Here is an 18,392-nt window from a genome sequence, read left to right on the forward strand (position 1 = left end):
ATACAATTGATCCTGTTCTAAGTTGAAATTGCTAGTCTCACTTTAATAATAAAAAATATTGCAACTGTTATTTTCTGGCTTCCTCTGATGGGGGATGTGAAATACCACCAGCATTTATTTCATTTCGGCACACAGCTATCCTGCCACTGGCCTGGGTACATCATGTTCCTCATGATAGTCTGCTAGTAGGACTGCCTACTTTATCCATATAAATCTAGAATTTGGGCTTATTTGGAAATACTGAGCTTGGAAGCTTCTTATTGCTTCGCTTCTGCAGAAAATTCCTCTTAAGTCAGTTCAAACAACTCCAGACCTGAAAAGGCTCAAATGATCTCTCCTGGGAGACCAAAGCAAGCCCCAAGTGTCAGCACCAACGTGGGAAGGAGAGCCCCTGCTTCTTGTACCTGGCCCTGCACTGGTCTGACCCAGAAGATGCCACGTCTAATGGTGTCTCCTTCACATCCTAGACTCACAGATTTGTGTACATATTATTTCCTGGGAGATAGGAGGGAAACCTCCTGTTCTAACAAAAGGACCGAATAATCACAAACAAAGCAAGTTTCTACCGGGGAGAAATGGTGTCTTGTGGGGCCTCTTCATTGAGCTCTCACTGTAGTGCCATGTGGACCAACAGGCCCTCACTGACTTGCACCCGTGGAGTGAGCCTGCCTCTCTGAGGCTGAACTAATGTGGTTCAGTTGTCATCAGTTTAATTCAGCACACAAATGTGGAGCACTTGCTGTGTTCCTGGCATCAGCTAGACACTGTGGACTAAACGGCGAATACCCAGGGTGTTGCTCCCCTAGCAGGCTCTTCTACTCACAGCTGTAAACCATTACACCTCCAATGGGAAAAGTTATAAATAACTACATATATAAAAACTATATATATACGTGTGTGTGTGTGTGTGTGTGTGTGTGTATAGTTAGTTTTCAGAAAGGTTAGACCATTTTGCCTACCTACTCACACTAAATAAAGGTATCCTGTGAAATATTGGTTATTCAGAAATAGTGTCGCTTAGCCAGGTATGGTGGAACATGCCTGTAGTCCTAGCAACTCGGGAGGCTGAGGAAGGAGGATTGCTTGAGGCCGGGAGTTTGAGACCAGCCTGAGCAACATAGCAAGACCTCAGGGTGGGTGCAGTGGCTCACGCCTGCAATTCCAACACTTTGGGAGGCCGAGGTGGGTGGATCACTTGAGGCCAGGAGTTCAAGACCAGCCTGGCCAACATGGCGAACCCCTGTCTCTACTAAAAATACAAAAATTAGCTGGGTGTGGTGGTGTGCACCTGTAATCTCAGATACTTGGGAGGCTAAGGCAGGAGAATTGCTTGCACCTGGGAGGCAGAGGTTGCAGTGAGCTGAGATCGTGCCACTGCTCTCCAACCTGAACAACAGAGTGAGCCCCTGTCTCAAAAAAACAAAAACAAATGTAGCAAGACTTAATCTCTACAAAAATTAAAAAATTAAGCAGAAGGCCGGGCGCGGTGGCTCACGCCTGTAATCCCAGCACTTTGGGAGGCTGAGACGGGCGGATCACGAGGTCAGGAGATCGAGACCATCCTGGCTAACACGGTGAAACCCCGTCTCTACTAAAAAATACAAAAAACTAGCCGGGCGAGGTGGCGGGCGCCTGTAGTCCCAGCTACTCGGGAGGCTGAGGCAGGAGAATGGCGGAAACCCGGGAGGCGGAGCTTGCAGTGAGCTGAGATCCGGCCACAGCACTCCAGCCTGGGCGACAGAGCGAGACTCTGTCTCAAAAAAAAAAAAAAAAAAAAAATTAAGCAGGCATTGGTGGTGCATGCCTGCAGTCCTAGCTACTCGGGAGACTGAAGTGGGAGGATCACTTGAGCCCAGGAGTTTAAGGTTACAGTGAGCTATGACTACACCACTGCACTCCAGCCCGGGTGACAGAGTGAGACCCCATCTCTAAAACTAAAAAAAAAAAAAAAAAGACAAAAATATAGTGTTGCAATGTAGAAGTCAAAGCTTAAATACCCTTGTGAGCACTGCCTATGATACACCTAGTTACTGTCACAACAAATTGCAGGTGTTTATATGTGGCTTTCTACACACTTGGAAGGTGATTTCACGTGCATTGCAAGCCCTTCACTCTGCCACTGTCCAGATATGATGGCACATGCAATAAACCTTATGAGTTCAGTTACACTCATGGTACCATTTATGCTACTGAAATGTTGTGAAAAGATTTAGACTTTGTCCTAAAAATTTAAGAAAGCAAAGATTTCTGGATAATTCATGAACCACAGATCTTCCACATTCTGGGCAAAGATGGACCATTAATATACCCAGGTCAGAGGTCAATCTGTCTATGATGGTTAATTTTAGGCGTCAACTTGACTGGGCTAAGGAATGCCCAGATAGCTGGTAAAGCATCCTCTCTGGGTGTGTCTGTGAGGGTGTCTGCCAAAGAGACTAGCGTTTGGATTACTAGACGGGGTAAAGATCAGACAGACATCATCCCACATGAGGGCCCAGATAGAACCAAAAGTCAGAGGAAGGACAGATTCTCTCCTTGTCTCTCCTTGAGCTTATACATCCCATCTTCTCCTACCTTGGACATCAGAGTTCCTGGTTCTAAGAGCTTCGGACTCCAGGAGTTACACCAGCACCCCACCTCATTCTCAGGCCTTTGGCCTTGTACTAGGATTTACACCACCATCAGCTTGCCTGGTTCTCAGGCCATCAGGCTCAGACTGAATCACACCAACAGCTTTCCTGGTTCTCCAGCTTGCAGATGGCAGATCAGGGGACTTATTGGCTTCCACAAGCACATGAGTCAATTTCCACAATAAATCCCTTCTTACATATCTATAAATATTTTTGATTCTGTTTCTCTGGAGAACCCTAAGACAATGTCTCCACCTTACCCTAAGCTGAGCCTAGAACATGAGAAAGCATGACCTGGTGCCACGGCTGTCCAGAACCACAAAAGTGCAGCCAGAGGATGGGTCTCTGCCACTTGTCCAGAGGTTTCAAACAGCTGCTGCAACATGCTGGCTCCTTCTGGATCCTCCCAGCTGCCACTCCCACCATGCCAGTCTTTCATTCCAGCCACATCACGTGGCCAAAGCTCTGTTCACATGTGGCCTGGAGACCACATGGCTTTCTCAGCCTCTTCCTGAAAGCTGTATGAGGGTCAGGTTTTATCAACTCAGAAAGGTTAGCAGCTCGACCTGGATGATACAAGCTAAGTCTCAGCATCCAGTCACAGTTTTGGAGTCTTAGCTTCTGTTTCTGTGATGGTTGATATTGAGTGTCAACTTGATTGGATTGAAGGCTGCAAGGTATTGTTCCTGGGTGTGTGTGTGTGAGGGTGTTGCCAAAGGAGATTAACATTTGAGTCAGTGGCAGAGGCAGACCCACCCTCAATCTGGGAGGGCACAGTCTAATTAGCTGCCAGCACAGCTAGGATAAAAGCAGGCAGAGGAATGTGGAAGGATTAGACTGGCTTCGTCTTCTAGCCTACATCTTTCTCCCATGCTAAATACTTCCTACCCATGAATATTGGACCCCAAGTTCTTCAGCTTTGGGACTCTTGGACCTTTGGCCACAGACTGGCTTCCTTGCTCCTCAGCTTGCAAATGGCCTGGTTTTTGTTTTGTTTTGTTTTGTTTTGTTTTTTGAGACAGAGTCTCGCTCTGTTGCCCAGGCTGGAGTGCAGTGGCTCCATCTCAGCTCACTGCTAGCTCCGCCTCCCGAGTTCACGCTATTCTTCTGCCTCAGCCTCCCGAGTAGCTGGGACTACAGGCGCCGCCACCGTGCCCGGTTAATTATTTTGTATTTTTAGTAGAGACGGGGTTTCTCCGTGTTAGCCAGGATGGTCTCGATCTCCTGATCTCGTGATCCGTCTGCCTCGGCCTCCCAAAGTGCTGGGATTACAGGCGTGAGCCACCGCGCCCGGCCGCAAACGGCCTATTGTGGGACCTCACTTTGTGATCGTGTGAGTCAATACTCCTCAATAAGTTCCCTTTTATATATACATCCATCCTATTAATTCTGTCCCTCTAGAGAACCCTGGCTAATATCACCGCTTTTACTAACTCACTGGCACATCGTGCCACCATGCTCAATCGTAACGATTGCTCTTGTCAGGGATGATAGAGATTAAATCTCTACAAACCAGGAACTCTCTGGGAAGGTCACATGATTTTTGACCCTCAGTTTCCTCATCTGTGAAATGGGAATAGAAGCAAACCTCGTTCTATTGCGTTTCACTTTATTGCACGATGCAGATTCTATGTTTTGTAGAAATTGAAGGTTCATGGCAGCCCTGCCTCGAGTAAAACTATCGGAACCATTTTTCCAACAGCATGTGCTTACTTTGTGTTTCTGGGTCACATTTTGGTAATTCTCACAATATTTCAAGCTCTGATTATTATCGTATCTGTTATGGTAATCTGTGATCAGTGATCTTTGATGTTGCTGTCGTAATGGTCTTGGGGCTCCACAAGTGGCACCCATATAAGACAGTGAATTTAATTGACAAATGTTGTGTGTTCTGACTGCTCCAATGACTGGCTGTTCCCTGTTTCTCTCTCTCTCTCTCTCTCTCTCTCTCTCTCTGTCTCTCTCTCTCTCTCTCTCTCTCTCCCCCTCTCTCTCTGCCTCTCTCTGTCACTCCCACCCAGGCTTCCCGGCTTCCCTATTCCCTAAGACACAACAATATTGAAATTATGCCTATGAATAACACTACATTGGCCTCTAAGTGTTCACGTGAAAGAAATAATCACATATCTCTCACTTTAAATCAAAAGCTAAAAATGAATGAAAAGTGTCCATCATCAGTAATCATCAGAGAAATGCAAATCAAAACCACAATGAGACAGCATCTTGCACAATCAGAATGGCTATTATTAAAAAGCCAAAAAATAATAGATGTTGGGGAGGCTGCAGTGAAAAGGGAACACTTATATACTGTTGGTGGGAATGTAAATTAGTTCAACAATTGTGGAAAGCAGTTGGAGATTTCTCAAAGAACCAAAAACAGAATTACCATTCAATTCAGCAATCCTATTACTGCGTATATACATGCAAAGGAAAATAAATTGTCCTACCAAAAAGACTCATACACTTGTATGGTCATCACAGCAGTATTCACAGTATCAAAGACATAGAATCAACTTAGATGCCCATCAATAGGTGATTGGATGAAAAATAGTGGTACACATACCATGGAATAATACACAGCCATAAAGAAGAATGAAATGGAAGCAACTGGAGGCCGTTATCCCAAGTGAATTAATGCAGGAACAAAAAACCAAATACTACATGTTCTCACTTATAAGTGGGGGCTAAGCATTGATATGTACCATGGACATAAAGATGGGGGGATGAAGACACTGGAAACTGCTAGATGAAAGACTAGGGGAGGGGGCCAAGGGCTGAAAAACTACCTATTGGGTACTATGCTCACTACCTGGATGATGGGATCATTTGTACCCCAAACCTCAGCATCATGCAATGTACCTATGTAACAAACCTGCACATGTACCTCCGGAGTCTATAATCAAAGCTAAAATCATCTTTTAAAAAGCTAGAAATGGTTAAGCTTAATGTGCATGGCATGTCAAATACTAGATGGGTCAAAAGCTAGGCCTTTTAACTCCAAACAGATAGCCAAATAATGAATGCAAAGGAAAAGTTCTTGAAGGAAATTAAGTGTTACTCCAGTGAACACATGAATCATAAGAAAGTGAAACAGCCTTTCAATTTATATGAAGAAAGTTTTAGTGGTCTGAACAGAAGATCAAACCAGCTACAACATTCCCTTAAGCCAAAGCCCAGTACAGAAAAAGTCCCCGATTCTCCTGAATTCTGTGGAGGCTGAGAAAGGTGAAGACGTTGCAGAACAATTTGAAGCTACCAGCGGTTGGTTCATGAGGTTTGAAGAAAGAAGCCATCTCCATAACATACAAGTGCAAGGTGAAGCAACACATGCTAATGGAGAAACTTCAACAGGTTCTCCAGAACTCTAGCTAACATCACGGATGAAGGTGACTACACTAAGCAACAGAGTCTCAATGCATGTGAATAATATGGTTTGTCTGCGTCTCCACCCAAGTCTTATCTTGAATTGTCGTTCCCATAATCCCCGCGTGTCATGGGAGGGACCCGATGGGAGGTAATTGAATCATGAGGGCGGTTACTCTCATGCTGCTGTTCTCATGATAGCGAGTTCTCACTAGATCTGATGGTTTATAAAAATAAAATACAAATAGAAACTAGGACCAGCTACATAATTTTCAGGTCCCACTGCCAAATAAAAATACTGGGTGCTTTGTTGAAAATTACTAAGAATGTTGAGATGTTGACAGTGGAGCATTAAACCAGGCATTGTTTAATCCCTTCTGGGCATGGGGTCCTCTGTGACTTCATAAAGCCGGACCTGATAGAAACATAAAGAGTATTTATATGTTAACTGGGGAATAGAATGCATGAAGTAAATGCGCTGTGGTTATGATTATGTAGTATATATGTGCATGTGCAAAGAACCTGGGAATTAACTCCAAGTCACCAAAATAGCTACTTTAAGATGGTAAGATTATGGAGTAGCAAAATCTTTCATGGTCTTTATATTATTTTTGTGGAAAAAAAGTTACTTAAAACAAAAACTTTTTGACCGGGCACAGTGGCTCACGCCTGTAATCCCAGCACTTTGAGAGGCCAAGGCAGGTGGATCACCTGAGGTCAGGAGTTGGAGACTCGCCTGGCCAACATGGTGAAACTCCGTCTCTACTAAAAATACAAAAATTAGGGCCGGGTGCGGTGGCTCATGCCTGTAATCCCAGCACTTTGGGAGGCCCAGGCAGGCGGATCACCTGAGGTCAGGAGTTCGAGACCAGCCTGACCAACATGGAGAAACCCCATCTCCACTAAAAATATAAAATTAGCCAGGTGTTGTGGCACATGCCTGTAATCCCAGCTACTCGGGAGACTGAGACAGGAGAATTGCTTGAACCCAGGAGGTGGAAGTTGCGGTGAGCCAAAATTGCACCATTGCACTCTAGCCTACAGAGCAAGAGCGAAACTCCTTCAAAAAAAAAAAAAAAAAAAAAAAAAAAAGCCGGACATGGTGGTGAGCAGACATGTAATCCCAGCTACTTGGGAGGCTGAGGCAGGAGACTTGCTCGAACCTGGAGGTGAGGTTGCAGCAGTGAGCCGAGGTCACTCCATTGCACTCTAGCCTGGGCGACAGAGCGAGACTCTCTCAGAAACAAAACAAAAACAAACAAACAAAAAAACTTTAAAAAATCGGGTGCCTTCACTCTGGACAAAGCCTGGGTGTGGAGCTGCTGCCATGCACCAGACGAGAACTGAGTCTGACGGCCAATCAGGCCTCTTACCCTAGGATAAGGAAAGCCAAGGAGAAAACAACACACATATAGTCTGTTGGTAAGGAGGAAAGACAAGACCAAATGCAGTATGAAGTGGTGAAGATGCCTATGTTTGCCAAGTACCAAGGCTGGTAGCCTGGGTTCACTGAAAGAGCCTCAGGTTCAGAGTGGGTGGGGAGTTTCAGGCCAGGCCGGCCTGCCTGGAGCGCTCCTCAGGGCTGCCTTCTCAGGTTCTGGCCTCGGTCCTTTCAGGAAGAGTCTCAGAGCACAGAATCTGCCAATTGCTACCTAGTTGGAGCCTTATTTGGGCTTTGGAGGTGCTTCCATTCTTACCACATGAGACTTCACGAGGTGAAACCAGCGTCACCCACCGTGCAGACCCAGCTCCACTGCTACCTCACAGCTGATGGGGTGCCCCCGCTCTGCTCAGTCAGGAATGGTCACAAATTTTCCAGGGTGCACAGAGTGACTGGCAGAGCCAGAGCCCTGGTCCCAGTCTGTGCACACCGCATTCAGCAAAATGAGCCACTATCGCTGCCTCCTGGAGATTCGAACGCTGTGGCATTTCCCAGCGCACGGCCTCATGCTCTTCTCTAGTGGGTGCTTTGGGATATCCCTGTTTCTTTCCCCATCCTGGGGACCTTCCTGCCCCCTGCTTTAAGTTGGATGTTCAAGCTCTGGTTGAGGGCTCTGCCGCTCAGCATGACACAGCCAGCGTGACAGGAGCTGAGTCACAGCCAGCTGAAGGGTCGCACAGTCAGAGGGCTCACTCCAGGCCTCTCGCCCAGCTGATAGATGTCCCTCATCACACTGGTTGGCCGCTCATGGAGCCGCTTCCAGATTTAAGCACCATATAATAATAAACATTTTTTACTCAATTCTTAACTAGGTCTGAAGTCACACAAGTTGGATTTTTCAATATTGTATTTTTAGTAGAGACAGGGTTTCACCATATTGGCCAGGCTGGTCTCCAACTCCTGACCTCAAGTGATCCTCCTGCCTAGGCCTCCCAAAGTGCTGGAATGACATGCATGAGCCACCGCACCTGGCCACCCTTGGTTTATTTCTAACTATATAGGAAAACTTATGTTTTCTTTCCTGTTTTCTTGATTACCAACTACAGGTTTATCTGTGTTGTTTTTCAGAGAACTAGTTACTGGATTTGTCGATTCCTTTTTCTGTTTTGTAATTTATTTCTGCAGTTAACTTTGTTCCTTCTGTTCCGTTTGACATCTTTTGTTTTTCTTTCCCTAACGTTTTGAGCTGAATGTTTTATCCATTCATTTTTTTGTTTTGTGTTTTTTTTTTTTTTTTTGAGATTTGAGTCTCATTTGTCGTTTGTGGCTGATTGTGAGTGTCCATCCTGTCACTCGTAAGCTCCGCCTCCCGGTTCACGCCGCCATTCTCCTGCCCCCTAGCCTCCGAGTAGCTGGGACTACAGGCTGCTCTCGCCCCACTCACTTCTGGCTAGTTTTTGTATCTTTTAGTAGAGACGGGCTCACTGTTAGCTAGAATGTATTCTACTGATCTCTGATCTACTGTCTCGGCTCTCCCAAAGTGCTAGGGACAAGACTTGGCAGGAGCACCCACGCCTGACTGCATTCCATTCATTTTATGTATTTATTTATTTTATTTTTTTTTTTTTTTTTTTGAGATTTGAGCCCAGCTCTGTCACCCAGGCTGGAGTGCAGTGGCTTGATCTCAGCCTACTTAAAGCTCCTCCTCCTGGGTTCACGCCAATTCTGCCTCAGCCTCCCAGTACAGAATTACAGGCAAACGCCATCACTCTGCTAGTTTTTGCATTTTAGTAGAGACAGGGTTTCTACCCGTGTTAGCCAGGATGGTCTCGATCTCCCCGACCCTCAGTGGATCTCACCTGGCCCCCGCCTCCCAAAGTGCTGGGATTACAGGCTTGAGCCACCGCGCCCGGCCCATGTATTTATTTTTAAATAAATATGTGACAAAGGTCATGCAAGCTCCTCTGAGCACCCCTTTAACCAATTATTCTGCTTTAATACACAGTGTTCTTATTATCATTTTTATTTAGAGATACATTAACTTGGGTTTTGATTTTTTTCTCTGAGCCATCATGGTTTAAAAAGAATTTTGTCATTTCCAAGTGGTTAATATTCACTTTGATTCTATTTATGTTGAAAATATGTGGTCTGACATTATAGGTTATATTTTTCCAATTTTTGTTAACTTATGATTTTCTTTGTGTCCTTAATGATATATTATGGTACCATGGGTCTAATTAAGAGGTTGCGCATTCTCTATTATAATGAAGTTCAGTGTATAACTCTTACACAACCTTATTAATTATATTATTCAGATCCTCCATGCTCTTAATTTTAGCCTATTTGCTCTGTCATGGTTGACAGTGGTCAATTAAATTTTCCTACTACTATTATTTGTGTCCCTCTTTTTCTCAATTAACAGCTCCTGCCTTAAATTCAACCTTGTTTGATATTAATATTATCTCGATTTTTTTCCTATCATTTACTTGACCATTCTAAGAAAATTTATTTAGCTTTGTATCTTATATAATACTCTGCAGTTTGGATTTGGCATTTTAATTTTTATTTTAATATTTATTTTCTTGTAGTAAGTGAGTTTATCCCACTGACACAACATATTTTTGGTATAAATTATCTGAACCTATTTTAGTTTTGGGGGTGGTTGATAATAGATATACATAAATAATAAATAAATGATTCCAGTCATTGTAACTTCCATCCAGAGACTGAAACAGGTTGTGATAGTGTCTGGGGTGGGGGAGTTCTTTAGCTAGGATGCTCAGAGAGGTTTCTCCAAGGAGATGATACTTTAGCTTATTCAATAAATTCAACAAGTACTTTTTGATTGTCTATATATGGCAAACTTTTACTGGGTACTGGGAATACGGCAGTGAACATTTCTGCCCTTGGAGAGTTTACATAATAATGAGACCTGGACCATGAGATGTTAGTGCTGAGATAGAGGCAACTGGGTAAATCTCTGCCAAAGAAGAACTTTCCAAAGGAGAAGAAATATCACGTGCAAAGGCCCTGAGATGGGAAAGAACAGAGTGTTCAAGGAACATAAGGTTATGACTCGAGCCTAGTGAGGAGAGAAGTGAGTGGAGGGAGGTGAGTGATGGAGGCAGGCAGGAGCCAGATTACAGAGGCATTTGGCACGGGAAATGACAGCTCTTTATTACAATTATCCTGGAAAGCACTGGATCTGATTTACATTTAAGAAAGATCACTTTGGCTTCTCTTTGAGTAGGGCGAGAGTAAAGAGAAGTCCAGCCAGATGGCATTGGAATCATTTCAGGTGAGAAATAATAGTGATTTCAACTAGAGTTGTAGACATGAGGATGGTGAGAAGCAGACAGCTTTGGTGTATATTTTGATAAATTGTACTGATAGATTGAATAAGGTAAGGAGAGGAATCAAGGATGACCCAGGGTCCCTGAAGCCTACAGCTGAGCGAATGAGCACTGACGATACTGAATTGTAATAGGCGGCAGCTGCAGGGGCTTCAGCATGCAAGCAGTGGAAGGGGAGCCAGCAGCTCTGCTAGGGGCGAGCTGGGCATTTTGTCTTTTTGTGGTTGCTTTCCACTTCAAGTTCTGTCTTTTCCAATACACTCCTTGTTTTTCTTCCCCCAAGCATTTTTTACTTGGGAAGTTTACATTCTTCTTTCCATTATTTAAGCTGTTCTCTTTACAACATTCAGTAATGTGCCTAAATGTTTGTTTCTCAATATATCAGGTTCAAAATAGAAGTAGAAGCTATAGACCATCCACTGCAAGAAACGGAGAAATTAGATCTCTTTCCTTTCTTTGCCTCCAGTTTTCAAAGGAAAATAGCATCCCTGCTGTGGAGAGAACGGGGCATCAGGGAGATCGATGGTTGCTTTGGAGTGTTAAGTTTGCTAGAGGAAGGGTACCCAGACAGCTGGGAAAACATTATCTATTCTCAAGGTGTCAGTAGGCACTGCACACATCCCTCTGCTGCTGAAAGGGAAATCCAGGTGGTTTGGCACTTGATGAGGATGATTGGGCTGTCACAGCTGTGCCTGTGAGGGTGTTTCTGGAGGAAGATGGCATGGCCCTCAGTGTGGTGGGTTCCTTCCAATTGGCTGAAGACCCAGATGGAACACAAGGCAGAGGAAGGGCGAATGCTTGCTCTCTCTTCTACAGTAAGGACGCCATTCTTCTCCGGCCCTTGGATATCAGAACCCCAGGTTTTCCAGCTGTTAGACTGCAGGACTCACACCAGTGAGCCCCCGAGCACTCAGGCCTGTGGCCTCCCTGATTCTGAGGCCTTCAGACTCAGACTGAGCCACCCTACCAGCTTCCCTGGGTCTCCAGCCTGCAGCCAGCCTAGCATGGGACTTCTCAGCCTCCACAATCAACTGAGCCCATTCCTTCTAATAAATTCCTTTTCATCTATCTCTCGATATTTTTCTTACCAGTTCTGTCCCTCTGGAAAACCCTAACTAAAACAGGACCATGATACCTAAAGTCACCATCTCCTCTTGTGTTGCAAGGCAGTAAAGACTAATGAAAGACCCCGTACCCTACACATGCAGGCTCAGATCTCTCAAAAATGAAGGTCTGAGTAACTCAATGGAGTAAAGGACCCCAATTGTTGAGGTACTGGCTAAAAACAAGGAGACCTGGTATGGTTTGGCTGTACACCCACCCAAATCTCATCTTGAAGTGTATCTCCCATAATTCCCATGTGTTGTGAGAGGGACCCAGTGGGAGGTAATTGAATCATGGGGGCTGGTCTTTCCTGTGCAATTCTCATGGTAGTGAATAACTCTCATGAGATCTGATGGTTTTAAAAAGGGGAGTTTCCCTGCACAAGCTCTCTCTCTTTGCTTGTTGCTGTCGTGTAAGATGCAGCTTGCTCCTCCTTGCCTACCACCATGATTATGAGGCCTCCCCAGCCATGTGGAACTGTAAGTCCATTAAACCTCTTTTTCTTCCCAGTCTCAGGTATGTCTTTATCAGCAGTGTGAAAACAGACTAATACAGGAAGCCAGAATGAGTGGTGAAGAAAGAAACTCTTAATAGTTTTGTAACCTGTTGCAGAAACGGGGCCTACTGCATCCACCCATATTTCAAATTAATATGTGGGATATTGGTTGGTGGTAATGAACTTTACAATTTAATCCACAAGTTGCAGATCATAAAATGAGTTTAAAAGAAGTTAAGGAAGAAAGTATAGCACCCTGAGATATGGGGCCTGGGTCTGTGTGAATATACAAGAGACTTTGGTTTGTCTACCTTTACAAAAGGTATGAGTGTCAGTTTGGTTGTATGACCAATTGTTGCAGTATATAAAAGAAAGCATTTCTTTTTCTTTTTCTTTTTTTTTTAGCTGTAAATGTTAAAAGAAGAGGGTGTATATTAGTTATCTCTTGCTCTTTACAAATTATCCCCAAACTTAGAGGTTTGAAACAACAAACAGTATCTTACAATTTCTGAAACTCAGGAATCCGGGAGCAGCTTATATAGATGGTTGTGATTCAGTGTTTTTTCTTAGGTTAAAGTCAGGATGTTGGCTGAAGCTGCCATCATCTGAAGGCTTGACTGGAGCTGGAGGCTCCTCTTCTGAGATGGTGCCTTCCCATGCTGCTGGCTGGGTACCTCAGTTCCCACCCTGCAGACCTCTGCATAAGGCCTCTTGGGTGTCCTCACAACATGGCAGCTGGCTTCCCCCACAGCAAGCAAGTCAGAGAGAGAACAAGGAGGAAACCTTGATGCCTTTTACATTTTAGTCTCAGAATCAATGCACCTTCACTTCCATGGTATCCCGATCATTAGAAGCAAGTCACCAAACGCAGCCCACACTTCAGGGGAGTGGCTCCACCTCTGAAGGGAGGCGTGTTGATGAGTTGAGGATTCTGAATCCCCACAGGGCATATGACCTGGGCAGTCTGGATACATTTGCATTCTTTTTAACCACTTAGCATCAGAGCAACATGCCTATTTGAGGGGACACACCCATTGTGGGGAATACCCCGTCCTTGTTTCTGGCAGCTAGAACACAGCCCATTACCTAAGCACAGGCTCAAATAAATCCATGCGTTAGGCATTGAACCTTCAGGGAATGCTTCATAAGTGTGGGGCTGGGTGAGGACGAAGCCATGGCAGTGGTAACAGTAGCTCCACCCACACTCCTGGGCATCATCCGGGGCTTGAGGAAACGATGCTCCCGCACCTGCCTATTGACCATTCCCATGCAGGCGTTGGCTCTACCCTCGGCCCAGCCTTTCCTGGCTTCTGCCTGTTTTCCCAGCCTTCCTGACAACACAATGAGCTCACCAATATCCTTCCAATTATTTTCTTTTCTGCCTGTTCGCCAGGGTCCATGAGTGATGGGCAAAGAGAACTTTGCGGAAGGTTTCCTGTCAGATGCACTGACAAGAAACTGCACTGGAAAACCTACGCTAATATTTTACATTATTCTTCCCGGTGTTTGAAATTAGATTTGAATTTAATTTAAATGCATCAGCAAGTGTTAATGACCCTCAAGGCAGTCCAGATATATCTGGAGTGTGTTAGCTTACTAACAATTTTTTTTTTTTTTTTTTTTGAGATGGAGTGAGCCGTGATCGCATCACTGCACTCCAGCCTGGGCGACAGAACGAGACTCCATCTCAAAAAGCAAACAAACAAACAAACAAAACAAACAAAAAAACACTAATGCTCAGGGTGGAAGGAAAGACTGCTGTGGGCTGCCATGGAGTTATATTATATATTCTATTTTAATTAACACCAAATACAACTCAATTTGTAGGGAAGAAAAAATATATTGTGATTTATATGTATGTTCATGTTTACTTGTATGTATTCACACTTCTGTACTTTGAAGTGTTTTCAAAATTATTTGTAATCCTAAAACTAATGACTCATGCAAAAAACAAAAAAAGCATGTCGATTAGGTCATAGAGGATCAGATTCAATTCTTCGTATAATTACAGACCCACTAGGAAATTTTCCCAAACTGTAAACTGCACGCAGCAGATGGAAGCGCTCATTGTCTCTCAAATTATTGAGTAAAATGATCTGCGTGAGTCAGGGTTCAACCAGACCAGCGGGAGATATGTATGAGGAGCTTTGTTGGAAGGAATTGGGTTAGTCTATTGTGGGCCAAGCTGGGCAAGTCTGAAATCTGAGGGCTAGGCCAGCATTCTTGTCACAGGCTGATCTGCCGACCACAAGTAGACTTTCTTCTTCAAGGAAGCCCCAGCGCTGCTTTTTAGGGCCTTTCACCTGTTTGAATCGAGCCCACTCAGATTATCTAGGATCATGTCCCTTACTTAACGTCAACTGCTCTTGGACTTTAATCACATCTACACAGTATCTTCACAGCAACCCCTAGATTACTGTGGAATTGAATAACTGGATGGTAGACTCGCCAAGCTGAATGTCAGAAAACCACTGCACTCTTCCTCAGCTCTGAACTCCAGACGGCCACTTTAAGGCAGCCGTGCCAGAAGTCTGTGCCTTCAAGTTCTGTCCTGGCTGGCTTGCTCCTTTCTTTCTTTCTTTCTTTCTTTCCTTTCTTTCTTTCTTTCTTTCTTTCTTTCTTTCTTTCTTTCTTTCTTTCTTTCTTTCTTTCTTTCCTTCCTTCCTTCCTTCCTTCCTTCTTTCCTTTCCTTTCTTTCTTTCTTTATTTTTCTTTCTTTCTTCTTTTCTTTCTTTTCTTTCCTTTCTTTCTTTCCTTTCTTTTATTTCTTTCTCTCTCTCTTTCCTTCTTTCTTCTCTTCCCTTCCTTCTTCCCTTCCCTTCCCATTCCCTGCCCTGCCCTTCCCTGCCCTGCCCTTCCCTGCCCTTCCCTCCTTCCTTTCTTTCTTTCTTTTTTGAGATGGAGTCTCACTCTGTCACCCAGACTGGAGTGCAGTGGCGCGATCTCCACTCACTGCAACCTCCGCCTCACAGGTTAACGCCATTTTCCTGCCTCAGCCTCCCGAGTAGCTGGGACTACAGGCACCCACCACCAAGTTCGACTAATTTTTTTTTTTTTTAGTAGAGACAGGGTTTCACCGTGTTAGCCAGGATGGTCTCGATCTCCTGACCTCGTGGTCCACCCACCTTGGCCTCCCAAAGTGCTGGGATTACAGGCATGAGCCACCGCACCCAGTCAAGTTCTGTCCTGGCTTTCTAATTCAGGAGTTACTGTTCCTGCCAAAAGCTCTGACCATAACCTTGTAACTCAGTGTCCTCATAGGAGCACAAGACTTAGAATCCAATACAGACTTGGTTATGAGGAGAGAGAATACATCCAGAAAAACCTTGCAAAGCTGTGGATTAACAAGGGAATGTAGAAATAATCCTCTAAGGCCGGTGCAGTGGCTCATGCCTGTAATCCCAGCACTTTGGGAGGCCGAGGCAGGTGGATCACTTGAGGTCAGGAGATCGAGACCATCCTGGCTAACGTGGCGAAACCCCACCTCTACTAAAAATACAAAAATTAGCCAGGTGCGTTGGTGGGTGCATGTAATCCCAGCTACTCAGGAGGCTGAGGCAGGAGAATTGCTTGAATCCAGTGGAGGTTATAGTGAGCTGAGATCGTGCCATTGCACTCCGGCCTGGGGGACAGAGTGAGACTCCGTCAAGAAAGAAAGGGAGAGAGAGAGAGAGAGAGAGAGAATCCTCTGATTCTTTTCATCTGCCCACTTACTGCAGTCAATTTTTCAACTAAAGAATGAAAAGATTCTTTTCTATCCCTTTCCTCTACTCCCAGAGAGGATGGCTTTGTGTAACTGACACCTGAGGTCCATGGACAACAGTGTACTTCTTTTGCAAGTCTAAAAACAAAGAGTTGTTGCCCAGGGGGAAGGGGAAAAAGGGAATCAACTCCTACTAGAGTTTTCTGTGTAAAATTTGAACAAAAGTTGCAAGTTGGCAGCGATTAGCATGGAGGCAAGAGCAAACACACAAAAGAAAGTTGGGAAGAAACATGGAGAGAGCTGGAGAGGAAATGGCATCACCAAATGGCCAAATGGTATCGTTTGAACAGTCAAACTAAAGCCAACCGCTGCTGGCCCCTGGACCCCCACTTCTGTAAGAGGAAGACTGAGATTTCACTGGGGGAAAGCCAGTTTTCACAGTTTTTCTGTTATTTTAAGAATAAGAAATGTGGCTGCTCAGACAAAGCAGTACCTACCGTGATGTCTGTCCCCGCCTGCCTCAGCAGACTGCTATGTGAATTAAATGTGGTAATGGACACCTATAACCAAGGTTCTAAAATAAGGAGTTTTAAGGTAGTGCCCAGCACAGTGCCTTGCATGGGAAAGCTGTATGGGAAACGTGTGCTTAATTCTACTTAATTATTAATACACCACAACATGCATTAAGCAAACAGTTTCTTTACAAATTTTTGTCTTTTCCTCACATAAGAGCAAACAAATATTTGAAATATTTGTTTTTTATTCATGAAAACTGATAAATTTGATTTTTTTCTTTAAAAGAACACTATTGTTTGTAAATTCACCATTTTCATTGAAATATGTATTTCCACTTACAGAAAGATTTTTAAAAATGGATTAAGCAAGTTATAGCTGTATTTGTAGCACTATGCTAGTCCATCAGACTTGAAAAATGCAGACGTTACTTTGAACAATCAACTTACTGGCTCACTTTGCTTAAACAAGGAGGAAACTGTGGATCCACAAAACTGGAAAAAATTATGTTATGCCCCAAGTGAACCTTGCAAGGTCATCAAAGACCATCTCTCTGCTTCAGGGCAGCGTAAATTGAAACCACCCATGAGAGATGAGTGTCGGCCTCGCCTGTCATGCCACCTGCTCCTCATTAATCAGAAATGACATCTGGAGGCAAACGTGCCCTCGCCAATTCTGGAAGGCATTCTGGTGCATGATGACAGCATTTTTCCTTTGATCACGAAAGTGAATTGTACTTATTCAAGTTTTGCAAGAGCGGAGTATGACTCCATGTGAACTATGGAAAACTGCCTCCTAGTCTCTTTTATGCCATTAAATAACCCTTGTGTGTAAAGAATTGTTTGCCATAATAACAACTATTACACTTTACCACTTTTAGAAAGATTAACATTCATCTGGAGGCAGCTGTCACAGTGATTAAGCAGAGAGACAATTCCTTGATTGAATGCCCAGCTTCATCCCTTAGCTGGGTGACCTCGTGCAAAGTAACTGCCCTCTCTGTGTCAGGATTCGCTCATCTGTCAAGGGAAGTGTATTAATCACGTTTTTTATTTTCTGTATTTTATAATGCTTTGACATGTTGGGGGCCTTGCTGGCCGGGGAGAGACAGCCCCTCCCATGGCTAATTCCTAGAGAGAGCTAACGACTTGACCCTGTGCATGCCTTTCACATGCAAACTAATCAGTCCAAAGTCCATGTCTCCAACCACCTCCTTTACCACATTTGCACACACCAAGCCCATATTTCTCCTATCCTAAATCACCCCGGGATCAGGCCCCAGACACCTAGAGACCTCCCCCATTGCCCCGAGCACACTGAAATCATTCAACGCATGCCATCCCAAATGTGTTCCAACTTGCCTCCCCCGCCTCACCTATTCCTTCCCTCAAAAATTACAAGGGCTCTGGACATGTTTTCTTCTTCCCTCCTGCTGCCTCCTGCTGGACCCTAGCACTTCCCGGGTGGCCCTGCACAGCTTGGCAGCTGTCAGTCATGAAACCCATGAAGCCAACAGTGGTGTTGGCCTCTTGTATGGATCACTCAGTCCTCTTCATAAATTAAATTCTGGGTGCAGGTGAAATGGGGATGTATTGGTGGTTCCCACCTCCCGGTCTGGGATGAGGATGAAGCAGTTTCACGTGTGTGAAGCTTGCAGAACAGCCCCACGTGGCTTCACTCAAGGGTCTAGAATAAGCCCTGTCTGCACTGCACTGGCTTAGGCCCTTCTCATTTGTCACCTGACAGCCTCCCTGACTCCCTATTTTGCCAGTTCTGTCCTCCTTACAATACTCATTTTCCTTCTCTCTGATTTGCATACTCCTCCCTCCCAAGAGTCTGTCACTGGTAG

At 44.6% G+C, this 18,392-nt stretch overlaps 1 long non-coding RNA gene across 2 annotated transcripts in view; it reads left to right on the forward strand.

Moving 5' to 3' along the window:
- LOC103879094 overlaps positions 1 to 18,392 on the forward strand; it is a 122,997-nt gene that overhangs the window by 97,798 nt on the left and 6,807 nt on the right. The window lies entirely within an intron of this gene.

The sequence above is a fragment of the Papio anubis genome, chromosome 15, assembly GCF_008728515.1.
Source record: "Papio anubis isolate 15944 chromosome 15, Panubis1.0, whole genome shotgun sequence".
NCBI classification, from domain to species: Eukaryota; Metazoa; Chordata; class Mammalia; order Primates; family Cercopithecidae; genus Papio; species Papio anubis.